Source organism: Zingiber officinale, chromosome 4B, assembly GCF_018446385.1.
Source record: "Zingiber officinale cultivar Zhangliang chromosome 4B, Zo_v1.1, whole genome shotgun sequence".
Classification (NCBI taxonomy): domain Eukaryota; kingdom Viridiplantae; phylum Streptophyta; class Magnoliopsida; order Zingiberales; family Zingiberaceae; genus Zingiber; species Zingiber officinale.
In genome coordinates this window covers 95,084,418-95,100,552 of record NC_055993.1, presented here as the reverse complement: position 1 = coordinate 95,100,552, position 16,135 = coordinate 95,084,418, and the positions used below count along the sequence as shown (strand labels likewise).

The 16,135-nt window shown below is 38.6% G+C and overlaps 1 long non-coding RNA gene and 1 pseudogene across 1 annotated transcript; one reads left to right on the top strand and one right to left on the bottom strand.

Annotated features, from left to right (window-relative positions):
* The first annotated feature begins 4,669 nt into the window (after positions 1 to 4,669).
* Positions 4,670 to 6,567, top strand: LOC121977743. The gene is made up of 4 exons (XR_006111028.1): positions 4,670 to 5,219; positions 5,297 to 5,507; positions 5,586 to 6,137; positions 6,226 to 6,567. It is a non-coding gene; the product is annotated as an uncharacterized LOC121977743 (long non-coding RNA).
* Positions 6,568 to 13,180: 6,613 nt separating this feature from the next.
* LOC121978410 lies at positions 13,181 to 15,461 on the bottom strand (annotated as a pseudogene).
* Between the last annotated feature and the right edge of the window lie 674 nt (positions 15,462 to 16,135).

Sequence of the window (16,135 nt, the reverse complement as noted above, 5' to 3'; positions counted from 1 at the left end):
TTTTAGGATAAGAAAATAGAAAGAAATTTTGAGGGGTTAGGGGAATATTATATAGGTGAAATAACATGAACATGCCGCACAAGGCGCAGATGACATTCGAAGCGAATTGTTGTAAAGGGATGTTGAAGTTACAACTCACCTTAGACAAGAACGGGGGATAGGAAAATGAAGACCGACTACTAACTGGTCCTTAAAGAAGGTGACGTGGTTAGTAGGAGGGCAATGAGGATGAGCATTGGAAGAAGGGATGATGATATGATAATTCTTAGGGATTTCATATCGAGAACAGATGTAAGCCTTATTAGCAGCATCAAAAGTAGAATGGCTTAGAGTGTACCGGGGCAAAAGATTCTTAAGCCATGAGAAAATGCAAAAAGAGCAAAGAACGAATGACTTACTGGTCACTTAAGGTGAAGGTAAGAAGAAAAATGTGAACGAGAGGTCCTTGGAAAGGAGAGCGAAGAAGACGAAAGGCAAAGTACTGAGAAGATGGGTCGTTTAGGGTTTTTATAAAGTATAACTTAATTATAGCCGTTGGATCAAAACGGCATGCTCTTGGAGAATCGTTGATTTTGTAAGGGGAAATGTGCCATTGAGTTATACGAGGAGACATGCGTCAGAGGTCATTTTAGAGAATGAGGAGGGGGTGTCATGTGACATTCACCCATAAATAGACATTTATGATATTGGATGTGACAACCAAATCATTTCTTTGTCTAAATACCTCTCCGCGAGTCCTCGGTAATTTCTCTTGGATAACTAGCCACTGACAAATAGTTTTTGAAAAAAAATATTGCTAAAATGCCTAAGGCACGAAGGAGCACGTGATTTTCCAAACGTCCCTAGTAAAAGAGATGAGTGGAAGAAATTAGGCTTGGGTCTAGTCAGTCAGTTACACCTCCTTCGACTAGACTTGAAGAGAAAACTAGTGATACAGGTTATAATGAGCAGTCCAGGAGATGACGTGGTAGTCAAAGTCAAGAGGACTTGGGGTCAAGGTCAATGGAGGAAGGCATCTCCCTATCTGGCTATGATTGGTTATCCAATGCCAAGACTCACTGAATCGGCCTGGTTGGATTCCAAGCCAGGCGAAAAAAGGTCGACCGACTCTTAGCCGGTCAGACATAAGGGATTCAGTGCTTTATCCTTGAACTAAAGAGACAGTATGCTCAGTCATTTAATAGCCGATCGACTTTAAGGACGACTACCCTTATAAGCTGGCCGGAATGACTGACCCACCTCACATTCGACCAACCATAGACCTGGTCGGAGGGAGGGTCAAACTCCTCTATATGAGTCTTTCTACATACGCTCGGTCGACCTGATCACTAGTCATCCCTATGGATATCAGTTCAATAATAGAACTAAACGGGTTCATAGGATTTCATGTCCATCTCTTCTATGTCTAAGTATAAGATAGCCTTATACATTTGGTCAGAATGCTAAGTGTACTTTAACCACAAGTTAGGTTATGCCCGACTGGACAAGGGTATGACCGGGCCTAAGGCACTTTGGCTCAAAATATCAACCGACTACTTAGAACACAATTTCATTTCTTCAGAAACCCATTGTACGCCCGACTGGACATAAGACACTTTGACTTAAAATACCGACTGAACTACTCATAACACTGATTCATTTCTCCAAAAGCCCATTATACGCCTGACCAAACAAAAGATCTACTGGGCCTAAGACGCTTATCTTCATATTGCTGCTCGAACAGATCTATAACATTCACATGTCATTAAAGGGATTTCCAACGCGCACATGTTATCATATTGTTTCTCAAACATATTCCTAACATGTCTAAGGCATTCTATTATTTCTCGAGTAGATTTCTACATAGCCTTCAATACATAACAAGGCATCTTAATATAAGGACTCGTATAAAGATCGACTGGGACATACTCAGCCGACAACATAATTAGAGAAACAACCTGTCAGAATAACAAACATGTCTCAGAGAATATTATTTTGGAAACCTCTTCAGAGACCATCATGTCTCCCATTAGTTGATCATTTATAACAACATATTCCTTCAACAACATCAACAATAACAGAAGCTATAAACGATAAAAGAGACATACATGCGGGTAAAGGGAAGATTTATCGGATAATTGTGGCTCATTGCCAAGGATCTACACTTTTCTTTACTTAACAAACTCTAACACACTATATCATTTCATAATTGCGGAGGTTATGTGAGGTGGTATATAAAGGGGGAGTCCTCTCTGTGGCGAAGGTACATTCTTTGAACATTTGCAACATACTCTCGCACACATTTACTACTGTTCTTCATTCACTCGTCCGAACTTGTACTGACTTGAACATCGGAGAGCCTCCACCAGGGACTCCCCGTGGTTTCTAAGCTCTGTTGTTTTGTTGGCTAGTCTTCATGTGTGCAGGATTGAAAGGAAACTTTTCAGTAGAGTAAGAGGTCTTCTACCAATTAACTCTCACGCCACCGTACCGAGCACGTCATCTCTATCGTTTATATATATATATATGTGTGTGTGTGTATGATGTATTAAAAAGACAGACCAACTCCACAAAGATTATGATATTAGCAATGATCAATTTTTGACTCCACGTAATTAGCTTATAATAATGTCAACAAATAGCGAAGGTAGTATAACTACTAGCTATTATCTCATTATTTATGCAACAAAATTGATTTACTTTGTGTATCATTTTCATGGAGTGTTTCCACTCTTTTTGACTAGGGCTTGCACATATTCAAATTCAAATCAATTAGATCTAGTTTATAGCATCCTAAATTTGTTACCGAACTTATTGATTTGTGCTGTTTGTATCTGAAATCAACTGCTGTATTTTGTTCCTTTTAGAATTGCTACAAGTTCTAACAAAACTCTCAATTCAACACAATTTTTTGTGTGTGGTGGAATAACAGCTTTAAAATCTAACGGTAGTGCAGGAAGCTTAGTCAACGGTGTGGAGGATTGAGAGAAATGTGTGTGCGTGACTAATTTGGACACTGTAGAGTGTGAACATTCAATTAGAAAAATGATAGATTTTTTTTTTTTGCTCTCTAAATCAGTCTCACGCATATGAAATAAGGTAAATTCAGATATATAAATGGGAGAGATATGACGAATGAATTCTAGATCGTGATTTTCTATAAACCACCCCTGATTATTACACAAAAAATACTATACGTTTACCCTCCACGAGGCCTTGAGATAATCATAGAAACGTAGCTAGGGGGAAAATGATAGAAAATCATTGAGTCGACGACGACCGATTCAATGAAACGTGGGGAATAACTAGTTTAATTAAAATATTGTAAAAGAGAAGACCAGATTTTTCTTGTTTGAGTCAAACAAGTACCCTTCACTTTACAAAAGTATCCTTAGATTATTAAATTTGGTTGAAAATTCTTGTGGTCGCCTTAAGCTCTCCTTTGTTTTTTTTTTCTGTCTTTAAAGAGTTATAAAATTTTTAGAAATTCGTTATAATTTAAAATTTAAAGCCTTTCTTGTTTGAGTCAAAAGTGTTCCAACACCAATATAAAGGCGACCCTATAATTGACTAAATTAAGTTGTTGACCGACCATATTAAGTAGATAATCATGACTTTTAAAAGGAGTTTACCTTCGTGATAATTGATTTGAACTTGAATCAATTGGATTGATCTCATATTATGCACTAGTGTTTCAATTTTATATCTAGAGAAAAAACTTAAAGTTTACGAGTTCAATTCGAGCATTGATTATGAAGATTAGAACAGTCGCATTTTCTAGAAGGTTATTAAAATGGTCAAATATACGGAAGGTTGAAAATGAATCAAGTATTCGTGAACAAATTTGATATTCGACTTGGTAACAGTTTATTTATGTTCATTCAATATACACAAGATTAATTAAATAAACAATCTTGAACAACCCGTTAAACTAAACAAACAAGCTTGAATAAATATGTGTTTAGTTCATTAACGTTCGTGAACAATGTTCGTGAACAACGTTTGTGAACAATGTTCACGAATCATATTTATTAATAAAACTTTTTTCAATATGCTAAATAAATAATAAAATAAACAAATAAATTTAAATCATCAACTAAAGTTTTCAAACAATCAAACAAGCTTGAATTGAGAGCTCAATAACATCTAAACAAATCAAGCTTGAACTAAGCTCAAGCCAAGTTTGAATTGAGAGCTCGATAACATTTAAACAAGCCAAGCTCAAGCCCAGCTTTAAACAAACTCAAGCTCATAAAAAATAAATCAAGTCAAGCTTGAACAATAATTTCAAAAGCTTGGTTCATTTTTTATCAAACAAATTTGAACACCCCAAAGTTGACTCGGCTCGACCCATTTACAACCTTAAATATACGCGTGTGTCGCAGTTTAGCTTAAATATACGCAATTTGAACACCCCCGTGGGTCATCCGCGATGGCATGGGGCGGAAGTTGCTGCAAGGAGGCCGCCGAGTCAAAACTCATTGGCAACAGGGGAATAAATCCCCTATCCCTGTATCCCACCCGGTCCATCCCATGTTAGCTCGGGTGCTGTGATTTACCTCCCTCATAATGACCGTGGATCCGGTCGGTGGGGGCGAGAGTTTCACCTTTTGCTGCAAGTGTGTCGCAGTTTAGCTAGATTACGCAACCTTGGTTCTCTTCTTCTCTCTCCTTCCCTCTTCTCCTTTGCTGTGAAATGAATCCAAAGTTGGTGCTCACCAAATCCTTGTCCATCTTGTCCCTGCTGTTCATGTTGGAGGGAAGGAAGCCCGCGCTGGCTACGACGTCGGTCATGGAGGACTGCGGGTCCAAGAGCTGCGGGGACGGCCGCAACATCACCTATCCCTTCTGGCTCGACGGTCAGCAGCAATCCTACTGTGGCTACTCCTCCTTCAGGGTCACCTGCAAGAACAACAGCTACAGCCCTGTGATGACCTTCCTAGACCGAGAGTTTTATGTCATCGACATCTTCTACGACAACCGATCGCTCATCCTCACTTCTATCGAGTTCCTCGATCAGCAGTGCCCGTTGCCTTACACCAACGTCACTACTAATACAGTTCAAAACAAAAATCCTGATGGAAGAATCCCTCTAATCAATTAATGGTCTGATCTTTGTGCCAGCTCTAATCAACATAGGGATTCTACCTTCCTACGACTTATCTACAATAAAAGCTGCAGCAAATGATTTCTCTGATGAAAATAAACTCGGTGAAGGAGGATTTGGTGTTGTTTACAAGGTCAGAGTTCTAATATGGTGGAAAAGACTTTTTATCTTTCAAACCACAAATCTGAAATGAGTGATACATTCTATCAGGGTCAGTTGCAAGATGGACAAAAGATTGCAGTCAAAAAATTGTCAAGATACTCTTCGCAAGGTCCAAATGAGTTCCAAAATGAACTTTCACTGATAGCCAAGTTACAACATAGAAATCTTGTTCGACTTTTGGGATCGTGTATTGAAGGAGATGAGAGACTCATCATCCTTGAATACATGGAAAATAAAAGCTTAGACTCCTTCATTTATGGTCAGTATATTTGCTTACATTAAATTCAATTGCCATCAGCTGCAATTTCTTTATCTAATCTTAAGGAAATGTGCCCAGATAAAGCTAGAAGTTCATTGCTAAACTGGCAAAAGCGTCTAGATATAATAATTGGGATTGCTCGTGGACTCCTATACTTGCATCAAGACTCTCTCTTGAGGGTCATCCATCGTGATCTTAAGCCGAGTAATATACTCCTTGACAAGGATATGATTCCAAAAATTTCAGATTTTGGCATTTCAAGGATATTTGAAGGAGATGGAGCTCCGGAGAATGCAACTACGAGGCCAATTGGAACGATGTAAGTACTTTAAGATGAATTTATTTGATTGAAAAGATAAAAAAGATTATTTATGTTTTATGTGCAAATTTGTTATCTTTCCTTTTTCTTACCCCTTGTATATATCTTAGTCAAACAATAAATTATTGGACAATGCTAATATTGAAGTTCTCAAATGCAGTGGATATATGGCACCTGAGTACTTAAATGATGGAGTTTTTTCATTTAAATCAGATGTATTTAGTTTTGGTGTCATAGTATTAGAAATCCTTAGCGGCACAAGGAATAGAATAATCAACCACACAGATGCAAGTCTGAATCTTTTAGGACATGTAAGTATATGCGATCTCAATATATACATTCATGTTTTTATCATTAAGTGTTCCTTAGAATTCAAATTTTGATTTTATGTTATGGCAGGCATATAGGCTTTGGAAGGAAGGTAGATCATTAGAGATTCTTGATAATGCATTAGATTGCTCATATCCAACAACAGAAATCCTAAGTTGCATCCGAATGAGTTTGTTATGTGTACAAGATAATATCGAAGACAGACCAACAATGGCGGAAGTCGTGATGATGCTGACAAGTGAGGACCAACTCCAAACTCCATTTAAAGAACCTACCATAATATCAACCATTGGCGAAGAGCGCTTCACTATTAATGAAATGAGTCTTACAATCACAGGTCGATAACATGTTCGTTTGTTTTGCTTGATATATACTTACATCTTTTCTAGGGTAGTTAATGCTTTGGAGGATGACAACTTGAGGATATTTTGAGTTTGTTAGGATATTGCAGCAAAGATATGATATCTTAATTGTTTTAAAGTTCAAATTTCCTAGAACTTTTATTGTCACATTAAGACAACTCTCAATGAGTTTAATATGTAGAAAATATGTTAACCATAATAATTGAATTAAACAACAAGGAGTGCTTTCTTTAAGTGCTGTGATATTAAGAAATGTGCAAAAATTAGCTCGTTTTTCCAATATCTGTAAATAAGACACTATAATTTTTAAACTTATTTTCCCATTAGTGTAGGTGGCCAAGGCATAGGAAAGACATACTTAGATATATGAATTTCGATCTCAAGATCTCATGTGGTAACATCCTATATCTCAACTACCGTCCGAGGGAATAACCATTTCTTTAAATAAAAAAAATAATAAAATAGTTCAATTGATGGAAGAAAATTAAGATAAAGGAGTTCTGGCCAAGGACGAAGAGCGTTATTGCTAACAGAGAAAGATAAAACCAGTCATGTAATATCGAGAATAAATGGTTTAATTAAAATATTTTTACGGAGAAAAACACTTTTTTTTTCATTGGCCAACTCTTCACCTACTTCTACGAAGTACCCTTATTCTTTAAATCAAATTATTAAATTTTCTTCCTCTCCTTTTATCTCCTCTTGAAACTCTTTCTGTATACCATTCTAATGGCTACCACCCCAGGCTCGATGTTATCCAGTCTGATTAATTTTTTTTTTTAAACTCTCTGTAATCAAATTATTAAATTTTCTTCTTGCAACTCTTCTCTTTATCTCTTTAAAGGTTTTCGAGAACATGTATTGCCGGGAAGTATCAATTCCTCGCTTCTGTGAAACTAATGTTAAGTTGCATTGGAATGAAAACCAAATCCAAATTTCATTACACCAACAAGTAAATGAAAAAGGAAGTGGAAAGTAGAAGACTCTATTGTATATATAAAAAAAAAAGGAACTGTCACATTAGGAGCTCTCTAGGCCACCCACAACTATTGGGAGATAGGTAAAGTGGGAAAATTCAAGTGACAAGTATCTAAGCAGAGATCTAAAGAGATGACGAAATTCTTTACTAAATTTTGACCCCCGACCATTACAACTTTATCTTCAGCACTTACCACTAAATCACGCCCCCGATGGCAAGGAGACTCCATTGTATGTGAGCACTATCTATGGCTAAATAACTATAAAAGTCATCGTTAATCAATTTTGATCAATATCTTCAAGTTTAATGGTTTTTTAGTAATTACTATATTATAACTGTTAATATATGATACTTCAACTCTCATTAATACAAATAATATTATATTATAATAATTATGAATTACAGTTGCTATAATATAGATAGTATATTTTTGATAAATACTGATTAATATTATATTGTAACTGATCCTGTCCGAAAGCTGAAGAGATGACACGTTGGTGATGATGACTCAGATGTTGATTGCAATCAAGACCTTTCAATCCCCAGGAAGTTATCCTTCAATCCTGTGCGCACGTAGACAAACACACAAGACGTTAGTGACAAAACTAGGGAGGAGGTCCCTGGCAAGATCCTCCATCACTCAAATCAGTATATCTCCGGTGGATGTTTGAAGAACAGAATGTATGCGCAAGAGCAAGATTGGGATGTTCCGAGAAGTGTAAGACGTCTAGCATCAAGATGTTTAATGTACCTTGCCGACGGAGAGAACCCCCTTTATATACCACCTCTCATAACTTCTGTGATCATGAGGTGACCTACTATGCCAAAGTTTGTTAGGTGATGGAGAGTGTACAACCTAGGTAATATGCAATAATTGTCCGAGAAATCTCTCATTGACCTATAGATGTACCTCTTTTGTCATTTATGACTTACGCCATTGATAAGGCGACTAAAGGAATATACTGTTATAAGTGGTCTCCTAAAGGGAGACACAATACTCATTGAAAAAGGTTCCAATAGAATATTCTCTAATACATAGTGGTTATACTGACAGATTGTTAGAATATTGTCAGATGCTGTTTGCTGAGTGTATCTCATCCAGCCCATGAGGTCAACCGCCTTTATGCTTGTCTTCGTATGAAGCTGCTTTGTTATGTGTTGAGTACTGTAAGAAATCCATTTAGAGATTCATATGATATATTGAGCATGCTAGAAATTTGTTTGAGAAACTATATGATAAAGTGTGTATTAAAGAGTCATTTAAGAGTAAATATGAGACAAAATGACTTAATTCTGGCCGATGAACTTTATGTAGTTAAATGCCTTAAATTCGTCTTGCCTTTCATCTAGACGGGTATACGTGGAGAGATTCATGAGGCTGTGTCTTAACCCCTACTGACCTTTCATTTGGCTAGGTGTACACGGAGAAATTCATGAGGCTGTGTCTTAAGCCTGGTTGGCCTTTACTCTAGTCGGGCGTACACGGAGAGATTTATGAGGCTGTGTCTTAAGTCTGGCCGGCCTTTACTCTGGCCGAGCTTACATAGAGAGATTTATGAGGCTGTGTCTTAAGCCCGGCCGACCTTTACTCTGGTCGAACGTACATGGAGAGATTTATAAGGCTGTCTTAAGCCCAGTCGACCCTTTATCCGGCTGGGCTCCTTTGAACCCAGCCGACTATTAACTGATCGAGCATGCCATCTTTTTAGTTCCAGAGTAAAGCATTAGATCCCTTACATTCGACTGACTTTAGGGTTGTTCCGCTCTCTCTTGAACGACCTGCTTTAGGGCTGATCAGACAAGACCTAAGAGCCTTGGTGTTAGGTGATAACCATCATTTGGTCATGATATTTTGATTCATATAAGCATATCATTTGATCTTCTCATGTGTTAATTCTATATTTATATCACATTTCATGAATTGTATTCATTTGTAGACTTAATTACAAATTATATTATATTTATGGTATTTGATGTTAATATTTGGATATATTCTTTGTATGCATCAAAGGACAAGGACTCGATTGAATCAGACCAGATTTGGATTCAAATCTAGGGCTAATTCAAGAGATCAAGCTCTGAAGTAATATAGACCATCCATTCAAGATTAAGAGAGATCTGAGCCATCCATCATGGATCTGGTCTATCGAAGCCAAGGGGGAGTAGATCAGGACCTTTGATCAAGATCAACACCTTTGGATCATATTTTGAGCAACTTTCACCATTGGATTGATACAAAGAAATCTCAATCGTTGATTCAAATTTCAGATCTAATTTAAATAAGAAGCTACAGTGCTAGCTTTGTTCGTAAAATTCTACAGTGTAGCTTCGCGTCAAAAGCAGAGGAGGTGTGATCTTGCTTCGGCGATCTCGATCCTCCTTCCACCGCCGGCGGTCAAGAGAGGTCAAGAGCATCCCTTCCTCCGATCATCATCCACCTATCTCCAGCCGGCGACGCCACTTCAACCAGCTTCTCTCAACTCTACCATGACTTTGGGCGAGGAAGAGGAAATGGAGAAGGTGGATGAATTTGGTGGTTTGAGCAGTTTCCTTTGCTTTCCAGCCGGAGATCTACTTTCCCTCGAAGATCCACACCCATCTGAATAATCAGAAGTGTTTGCTTCTGATCCCCTTTGATTCCTGCATTAATTTCTAGCTTCAGCTGTGTCATTGAATCGATTGTCTGAATGATCGGTTCCTCGCCGATTGAAAGATCTTGACATCTTTGTCAAGATCAATGAGTGCTTGGGAATGCCAAGCTCAACTCGGTTCCATCACTTCCTTCAAAATTCTGTTCCTATCATCCAACCGATGCCGATCTTCATCGCCGAACATTCTTCCTAGCTGACCTATTATGATATAAGTTAGGGGAAACCCTAGCTTGATTGTGAGCATCTTCTTGATCTAGGTCTTCCCTTATTATGATATGTAGATTCTTTTCTTGCAATTGAATTGTGATAGAATGATTGATTTGATCCCTTATGCATTTGAATTCATTAGATTGGTAGTTTAGTTGATTTGCACCTTAATTGTGTTCTTCATGTCATTGTTCATGTTCAATTTCATGTAATTCAATAGATTAGATTAGGTTAATTGTTTCCTTCACCAATTGCATGTTTTCAGTTGAATTCGTAGTATAGTTTCCCTTTATTTTCGATTTAGTGCGTAGGTTAGATTAGATTAGGTTGTCTTTCGTTACTTGTCTTTAGCATTACATCTTAAAACTCAAAACCCCATTTCCATATCAAAAATCCAAAAATCACAAAGAAATCAATCCTAAGATACCATCATTGTTACATTCGTTGGGAGACGACCCGAGTCATCTCTATGCTACATTAATGTGGATAAATCGAGTTTATCCAGCGGGCTCCTTTGAACCCGGCCGACTATTAACTGACCGAGCATGCCATCTTTTTAGTTCTAGAGTAAAGCATTAGATCTCTTACGTTCGACCGACTTTAGGGTTGGTCAGCTCTCTCCTGAATGACCTACTTTAAGGTCGATCAGGCGGGACCTGAGAGCCTTGGTGTAAGGCGATCGCCAAAATCAGATGGGGAGTGCTCCCTTATCCTGCCTATGACTGTCACGTCACTTTGACTTTGATTTGCATGTCACCTTGACTTTGACCACCACATCATCTTCTGGGTCCGCTCATTACAATCTGTATCACTAGCCTCCCCTTCAAATTTAGTTGAAGGAGGTGTAGCTGATTGATTGGACCCAAGTCATATTCTTGCCTGCTTGCCTTTTTGCTAGGGTTATCTAGCAATTTGTGCTTTAGGTACTTGGCAATTTTTTCAAAAACTATACATCACCACTTGGCCATTCAAAAGAGAATACTGAGGATGCCCATAGAGGCATTTTGGGAGTGAAATGATTTGGTTGACATGTCCATCATAAATGCCTATTTATGGGTAAATGTCACATGGTACCCTTTCTTGTTTTTTATAACGGCTTCTGACACATACCTCTTCATGTGACTCCACGACACAACTCTTTTTACAAATCGACGATTCTCCACGACTCTGCCATTTTGATCAAATGTCTGCAATTAAGTTATACCTTACAAAACCCTAAGTAGCGTACATTATCCGCACTTCACACTTTGTGTTCTCCAATTTTCTCTCTGACAAACTTCCTTCTTCCCTAATTATCTTCTCCTGCGACTTCCTTTCTTCAAACTTCTTCTCTTTTATGCCCTGAGTGATCAGTAAGTTGTTCATTTTTTTGACTATTTTATACTTTCTCATGGTCGAAGAATCATTCGCACCCTGGTACACCTTTACCTCTTCGGACTTTGATGATTCTGATAGAGCATACATCTGCTCTAGGTATAACATCCCTGAGAGTTATCACATCATCATTCCTTCCCAGGATGCTCGTCCTCAACATCCTCTTCCTAACCATATCGCTTTCTTTATAGATCAGTTAGCAGCCGATCTGCATTTTTTTGTGCATCCCTTTTTGTCGGAAGTAAGTTGATACTTCAACATTCCTTTACAATAGTCTGTTCCGAACTCTTTCCTTTTCAAGAACCCTCGATTGACAAAAGAGGTTTTAAACTAGACCGGTGAGAGTTTACAAAAGGAACGTCAGCTCGAGCAAGCTTCCGCCTCTATTGGCCCACTCCCTCCGGCAAAACGTTCCCTTAATCACCTCTTAAGTTTTTCAGATTTGGGTGCTCCTCTCATATTTAAGCACAAAAGGCCCCAATCCATGACCTTGGAGCTACCAGAGCACACCTTGGTCGATCGATCTCCCCTTAATTTGACCGAGGATCCTTCTATCCGAGGAAAAGAGCCCGGGTCCCGGGTACGTCATCGATCCCACTCCAACATGGCTATGATGCAACCTGTCAGACATATCTTTGCATCTTGTGTGGCAACGCAGGCTTCTGAGCCGATCGAGCTTGCCACAGAACTAATCGAGGCACCATATAACTACACCAAATATGACTTTCCGCAACGTGCAAATATGCTATCTACAGCGCACATTGCACGCTACATAACTGCAAGCTGTTAAAAGTCATAAAACAACGACAGCGCGCATCGCACGCTGCGGTTAAAAGCATTCGCAGCGCACACCGTGTGCTGCGAATAAGAGCCTTCGCAGCGCACACCATGCGCTGCGGTTAACAACATTCGCAGTGCGCACTGTGCGGTTAACTGTGCGCTGCAGTTAAAATATCATACAATTATCACTAATATTTATTTAAAATATATAATTTAAATTTAAAATTTAAAAATTATCACAATTTATTGATCACTTAAAATAGAAATAAAAATTATAAAATACAATAAAAATGTGAATACATAATTTTTATTCATCTAATAATAATTTTACAAAGCTCACAAATTTCTCTAAATCAAGTACAAAAATCATGAATTTCTAACAATCAAAGATTTCACTGTCAACAATGTTCCAACACTGCTTCAATCTAATATGCATCCAAGTATTCCACTTGCCACAAGTGTTTGTGCCGTTTTCAAGACTTCTATCTTAGCCTTCATCTCTCAACTTCATATTTATGATCTGATGTTGAGAGACTATGACCAACCTCAATGTCCTCATCTTTATCTTTATCTCTAGCTTTGCTAGCCCCATCTCCATCACGAACTGTGCTCATTCTTTTGAGTGTTATCTTTTGAAGTATTTCTATTTTCAAGCTCCTCTATCTTTTCTAGTTCTTCTATTCCTGCCATAATTCGAGCATATTCTTCATCTTCACCAAGCTTTTGCATATTTTCTACCTTGTAGGTGTGTAAAGAATCTGAAACAGTTAGATTGAAAATTAGAGGGAAGCACCTTGTCTTTCACCCAAACTAATAATATATCATGCCTTGCAAATGTGAATATTTACAATATGCATTTACACAACAAATTAAAGTAAGTTGGAATCTCAAAAGTAGTTGCACAAAGAGAACATAGAAGTTGCTAACTATACTAAGAAAACATGCATTACAATATGTGATTCCATTTCAAATAGATCAATATGACATCTCACAAGAATAATAAGTATATCTTAAAAAATGTTCTAAATCGAATTGTAACAACTAATTATGTGATTCCATTTCAAGCAGAGAATGCTAATGTAGCTTACTATGGACCAACACCTAACAAGAATATTTGAACCAAAACCTAATCATCCCAAGTCTAGATTCATACAACAGAAGGTTAGACCTGCAACTACCACATGCAGCTACATTAGTAAGTCCAGTAGTTATTCCTATGCCTAAGTTGTACTACAGAAGTTGCTAGAAAAGTATAATATATTTCTGGATTTGAAGAATAAGCAAAGTGACTGAACAACATGAAAGAATTCTTTTTCAGTGTAAATCACATACTACACTAAATGTTCACAAAACTTAACTTTGTTGACTAGTCACTTGATGTCGCCGACTATCGCTAAAGTATCTTCATCAATGGTATGCTTCAAGCGTTTGATTGCTTTCTCCACTTGCAAACAGAGGTCATTCTCATATGTCCTATTTCATTAGGCTAAAAGAGGGGAAAAAAAATTCTATCACCATTTTCAGACAATGAAAATTTTGATATTTTTTTATGAAAAAAAGTGTTTCGTGGGTGAGTAGCAGTTTGAGAACTTCTCTGTTTCAGTTTGTCCTGACAATTAAGACGATGAGAGAGATCGTTTGAACAAAGACTCCAATGATCAATCCCCACCATATTCCTTGAGCCACAGCAGCATCAGAAACCATTGTTTAGTATTTTTCCTAAAGCAAAACAGATCAAAAGAGTAATTTAAATCTTAGTTTTCACTTACAGTAGTAGCTAACTACTTGAATCTAAAAAAAATGGCGATGGGAAGTCCAATCAGGTAATAAGCACCCTCATTTCCAGAAGCCACTATGGCTTGACACCCACTTCCAATAGCAACTCCTACATCATCCATTCTCGTGAACACTTGAAGCTAGTCGTCCATTAAAAAAAATAATTATAGAATTTTAGATCAATGTTGTACTAGACAGAATTGACAAACCTCCATTCAAGAAAATGGAGATGCAAAGTAGAGGAGTTAGATTAATGATTGCTGGTGTAGAGCTTGCGCAAGAGCGTGCACAATATGAGGACCAACACACTGATGATCAAGCTAAGGATCAAGTTGGTCGTCACCATGACAAGGATTGCAAACTTAGCGACTCGAGGATGAGCAGCCCCCAACTCATTCCCTATCCTCACACTGCAACAAACAACCTCTGGTTATTAGTGAATGATTCATGGAGATTGATGCAAGCGCAGTAGTCGTCAAACCTTGCGGCATTGCTCAAGCCGAGCATGATCATGAAGTCCCAATTCCACTAATTTGCACTGGAATCGATCACACTGTCAGTAAGAAATTTAGATAGGAATTGATAAGCTGTGTGGTCATTGATTACCAGATAGATATGACATTGAGTGAGATCTCTGGATTTAGGAGGTAGCCTGTGATCAACACGAAACCTTGGACGTGCCAAATCTCCAAGCTATGATGAATGTGAGTTTGAGCGAGGGGGAAGAGGAAGAGAGGGGGAGAAAGTTGGAGGGTTGGCTTACACGAGCATGATGGTTGATGAAACAGTGAGTTTGAAAAAGAGCCAGATGCCGGTGAAGACCTTAACAGAGAGGTCGGTCCAGGTGGCCTTGCAGGAAGGGCTGAGGATGACGTAGAGCCAAGTGGAGAGGACGAGCACCCACCAAGAGATGTTGAGAGTGATGGAGGCACCGAGGAGGCCGAAGTCAAGGATAAAGATGGCAAGCCAGGAGATGAGGATATGGAAGAGGAGGACGGCGATGACGTTGACAGCCATGGGGTTGATGATGTTTTGAGCCTATAGGAATCGTTCCATTGGGTAATAAAGGGTGAAGGAGATGAGCTGAGGCAGGAGGCCACGGGAGTAGATCTGGCCCACCTCCGCGACCGCGTTCGACTGGCCGTTGGAGTTGAGGAAGGAGCCGGAGAACAGTGAGTTTGATCATCCAATCCCTCTCCCTGTCCCTTCCCATGGAACCCTAATTTGGCCCCGATCGCGCCGGCTGCCTTCTCCGCCACGGTTCCGTCAAAATTGAAATCCTCCCCATTCTTTGGCACCTCCTCCTCCTTCTCATCTTCGAGGGTAGTGTGAAGGTCGCCTTAGCGTTAGGGACGAAGGAGGCGAAGGGCAGAGAGGAAGACGAAGTCGAATTTGCGCAGGGCAGTGGCATGCAGAGGGTTTTGGGCAGAGGCAAAGGCGCGAAGGGATGGGCGGCGGCATAGGAAGGGTTTCACGGATTAATTCTGGTGTGGTACATTGGGTTACAAAAGCACTACATTTTTTTAATTTTTAACAGCGCATTTTACACACACTGTTAATATTTATATTTTTAAAAATGTGTTGTTAATATTAAATATTAACAATGTATTTTGCACGCCATAAAATAATTTATTAACAACATATATTTTTCTACACGCTACAGTTTATAAAAAAAATAATATTATCCACATCGCACTTAATTGGGTGCGCCCTAAAAATTATCATTAATTGCATACCTTAACCATGCGCCGTTAATAACGTGCTATGGAAAGTCATATTTGTTATAGTGAACTATTAACAGCGCGCTCCACACGCCATTAATATTAAGTTTTAACAGCACACGCTGCATG